This window comes from Vicugna pacos, chromosome 3, assembly GCF_048564905.1.
Source record: "Vicugna pacos chromosome 3, VicPac4, whole genome shotgun sequence".
Classification (NCBI taxonomy): Eukaryota; Metazoa; Chordata; class Mammalia; order Artiodactyla; family Camelidae; genus Vicugna; species Vicugna pacos.
In genome coordinates, this window is record NC_132989.1 from 36078210 (window position 1) to 36083081 (window position 4872).

The window sequence follows — 4872 nt, forward strand, 5'->3', positions numbered from 1 at the left end:
AAATGATCTTGAATTCTACTGAGTATCCTGGTCTACCTCTAAACGGGCATGTAAAATCTCTCATGTGGTAGGCATTTCACTGTTTATAAACAGCTTTACTTGTTCCATGGACTTAGTATCTATCAGCAGTCTCAAAACTATTGAGTAAGCTAGGTTTCTGTGTTTTAGATGGTAAACCATTAGGTCTTAAAAATCAACTTAGTGGGTCAAAACCAGTAACTGAAAAATCAAATAGAATATAATTTTTAAAAAGTGGTGTACAGTGCATTCGTAGATAGATTTTTTTGTGTGTGGAATCTCTGTTTCAGTATTATGACTGTATGAGTGAGTGACAGAGTGTGTGTGTGTGTGTGTGTGTGTGTGTGTGTGTGTGTGTGTACTGGATTGTGATGTAAAGTATTTTTTACTGAGTTAATGAGTCAAGGGGAAAACAAACTGAAAGACCCCCATGCTGACCCTCCTGGTGAAGCCCCCAGAGCGGGCCTGGGGCTTCACTCTGCCTGCAGTCTGGCCTCATGGTCTAGCCATACCAAAGTTATGCCACAACTGGGGCTGCAGGCTGTAGGCTGAACATCATATGGTAGGAAACATGAGCTGGAAGTCACGTGACTTGGGCACTATGCCAACATCCTAATCACACTATTGTTAGCCCTTCAGAATGATGCTTAGAAATTGCAGAATTTTGCAAGGGCAGTAGGTGGCCATGGTTTCTTGGAAATCTATTTTAATCAGGAACTAAACTGTATGAATAATAATGCATGGGTACTTTTGCTTGTTTCTGCTTTGCCATCTTGAGGTGGGGCAGGGTGGCTCCAAGAGCCTGGCTTCCTGCTGCCCAGGAGGGCCTCACAAGTCACTGAGAGGCAAAGCTCACAAGAGCCAGCTTTCGCATGTAGCCCACGCTCTCCATCTTGGTCACTCCCAGCTATGTGTCTTTGAATTAATGCACCAGACTGGAGTCACGCTCTTAGTGGATGAGTTGGAGTGAAGCCAAACACAGTGATGATGTACCTACTCCTTGCTTGAGTTTTCAAGTTCAAAGAATTGGTCTGACTGGGAGGACCAAACCAAAAAACCCCTTTGTTTTCTAGCTTAGCTGTTTCCAGTGGGTGCTTATAAGACTGTTTTGCTGTTGTTAGAAACCATGTCAAATGATTATATCCAAGTAGACAAGACATGATGGAATGGAGAGTACAATGGTAAAAGAAAGAAGATAATTTAAGTCTCCTACCTCCTTCTCCCCAATAGTTTTTGCTCTGAAGGCGGTAGAGATCTTTTACTGCAGCACACTTAACACTTCTTGGGGGGAGGGTATAGCTCAGTGGTAGAGCGCTTGCTTACCATACAGGAGGTCCTGGGTTCAATCCCCATTATTTCCACTAAAAAATTTTTAAAAACCCCAAAACACATACTTCTTAGTAACGTATTTCTGTGGACTTTGAGAGGCTCTCAGACTCTCTCCCATGATTATGCTTTCCTGTTCTATGCTGTGTAAGTACTTCAAACCTGTTTTAATGAAGTAAGACTTGATAGATCTAAGAAAGACTTCTTCCTTCTCTTCGTTTCACCATCTTCCAGGGAACCCCCACAGCACACTGAACTATTATATTACTTAAAAGTGCTGAGATTAGCTGGAGTAGTTCAAATGTGAAGTCTCTGTAGAAATTATGGGAATATGAGATGCTATTAAGCAGAAATAGAATACTTGGTGAGTACTTTGTGTAGGGGGGTTTCCTTTTATAGCTATGAACTCAGTTCATGCACTTCAGTGAGCTTCTTGATCCTACATGTTCTTCCTTTAGGCTCTTCCTTCCTGAAGGCAGCACCTTCCTTCCTGAAGGCAGCACCTGTGTCTTTTATACTCCCAGCACAGTGCCTGACACTTATTGTTTGATGAATGAATGTTTCATCAACTTCAATAGAAAAAATATTGTGATTACTCAACATCTGTCAAAATAAAAATTATTACAAAATCAGTAAGCTCTTCACTTGAGTATTTTTCTTTGGACTCATCACACAAGTGATAAATATTTGAGAGTGCATTGTTGGGATGTGATTGGTTCTTTTTTTTCCCATTTATAAAGAATGTAGCTTTTCAAGATGTAACAAATGATATGTGAAAAAGAAAACAAAACATCTAGCCAAAGAAGTGAAGTTTTAACTTCTTAATAATTGTGTGTGTGTGGGGGGGGGTTGTCTGTGTGTGTGTGAAAGTGTGAAAAAAATTCTACAAATGGCTGAAAGGAGAGATAAATCCAAAGACAGACAGTGTCTCATTTACATCAAGCTGTGAGACCAGATATTTGTTATTGAATCCTCGGAATGAGAGTGCAGCTCTTGTTTATTTACATTTGTTCTCAGTTTGAAAGACAGCCAAAGAGGTAAAATAAAATGAGAGTGCCTCAAATGCCTTCTAAATTTCCCCTTAAATTGAATTTCTTGTTTTATCAGGGAACAATACTTGCACTGATGTTAGCCAGACAGCTAAAAGGTCAACAAGTTCCCTGGGTTGCCTTTTGTCAAGGGTTTTTGACTTGTCTGTGAATAAAGATCTCCCAGGAGGAAAGCAGACCTGAATTTCCTGTCATCTAGAAGACAGCAATGAATTTGAAAATGTTACAAAAAGCATAAGGGACTTCAGGCACACCTTCAGACCCACCGCGGATGCCAATCGCTGCACGTGTAAACATGTACACAGAAATGTTTTGGATTTGTTCTGTCAACTTTTGGTTGTGAAACAAATGTTCTACAGCAGCCCACCCTGAATACAGAATGAACCCGAAGGCTTTTTTTTTTTCTGTTGTTGTTACCACGTCACGTCTAATCTGAGGATAGCATTCTCTCTGTTCACTCACGACGCGAGAAGCATGCTTTGTTATGAGGAACGGAGGGTATTTGGACCAGCAAAGCTTCATTTTTCTGACCATGTTTCTGGTCCTTGAACCTCCTTGGATCTTCTTCTTGTATTTTTTAAATGTCTGAGATTTCTATATATGTGGTAACAGGTAAGTCTTAACTATTAGCATCTAGACAAAAATAAATGAAATTTTCCTGTTAGTCATTCTTTGAAACGAGTGAATTGTTTTTCTTCAAAATAATCTCAATAAGGAATATTTTCCTTCTAGCTTTCTCTATGGAAGTTTGTTCTTAGAAAAGGTAAGGGGACTTTTTTCACCCCCTTTTTAGCGAATTGTTATCTGCCCTGAGCCCCATTTAGGTACCTGGAAACACCAAGTGGGAAAGGAGATATTTCCTTTAGGCTATTGAGAAAGCACACAGTTTCCTTCCTGCATTAATTCCAGTATGATCACAAGTGGATTACAGAGAATTTAAATTCCTCATTTCAAATGTCACTGATCAATACATGATTACACATTCATTAGACAAATATTTACTGAGTGCCTTCATGTAAAAGAAATTAAGCCAGGTGCTACAGAGAATAAGACTAACAGCAGCAGCAACAGGGACAACTACTATAATGTGAATGTGAACCAAGTGCCAGGCAGTGTGCTAAGCACTTTATATACAGTCTCTTTCATCTCAGAGAAACCCTATTAAATGACGTTCTATGAGGAAGTTCAAGCTCAGAGAGATTAATTTTGTGTTCTGTGGTTATACCACTAGAAGGAGATGGAGCTGGAATTCGAACCTAGGACATTCTAAAACAGAATCCTGCATGCATTAGAAGACATTCATTTACAAAGAGAGATTTAGCAATTTCAAGTTCATGTTCTATCATGGCTCACACAGGCCTGCCATGAATAGTGAGTTATGCTGTGTGTTACTGGGTGGGAAGATTCACTATCATAAACAAGCCTCAATTCCTCCCCTTTTCTAGTTAACCAACAGGTTTTGGTGTTGTTCTTGTTGCTGTTGTTTCTGTTTTATTTTATTTTTTTTTTTGCAATTTCAGTAAAAATTTCTGTTGGTATTTTGAGGGAGAGCAAACAAAGAAATTCTAAAGCTCATCACAAAGAGAAAGTACACATGGGATAACTGGACAGCCACATGCAAATCAATGAAGTCAGCACACTCCCTCACACCATACATAAAAATAAACTCAAAATGGCTTAAAGACTTAAACATAAGACGAGACACTATAAACCTCCTAAAAGAAAACATAAGCAAAACATTCTCTGACATAAATCTTAGCAATCTAGGGCAGTCTACCCAGGCAATAGAAATAAAAGCAAAAATAAACAAATGGGACCTAATTAAACTTATAAGCTTTTGCACAGCAAGGGAAATCATAAATAAAATGAAAAGACAACCTATGGAATGGGAGAACATATTTGCAAATGATGTGACAAACAAGGGATTAATTTCCAAAATATACAAACAGCTCATATAATTCAATAACAAAAAAAACAAACAACCCAATCCTAAAATGGGCAGGAGACCTAAACAAACATTTCTTCAATAAAGATACACAAATGGCCAATAGGCACATGAAAAATGTTCAATATTGCTAATTACTAGAGAAATGCAAATCAAAACTACAATGAGGTATCAATTCATACCAGTCAGAATGGCAATCATTAAAAAGTCCACAAATAATAAAAGCTGAAGAGGATGTGGAGAAAAGGAAACCCTCCTACACTGTTGGTAGGAAAGTAGTTTGATGCAGCTATTATAGAAAACGTATGGAGAGTCCTTAAAAAACTAAAATTGACTTACTCTATGATCTAGCAATCCCACTCCTGGGCATATATCCAGAGGGAACTTTAATTCAAAAAGATACATGTACCCCAATGTTCATAGCAGCACTAGATAAAATAGCAAAGACATGGAAACAACCTAAATGTCCATTGAAAGATGACTGGATAAAGAAGTTGTGGTATATTTTATACAATGGAATACTACTCGGCCATA

At 38.4% G+C, this 4872-nt stretch overlaps 1 non-coding gene across 1 annotated transcript; it reads left to right on the top strand.

The window, feature by feature from the left end:
- Positions 1-1306: 1306 nt before the first annotated feature.
- Positions 1307-1379, top strand: TRNAG-ACC (transfer RNA glycine (anticodon ACC)). The gene has a single exon. It is a non-coding gene; the product is annotated as a tRNA-Gly (tRNA).
- Positions 1380-4872: the final 3493 nt, after the last annotated feature.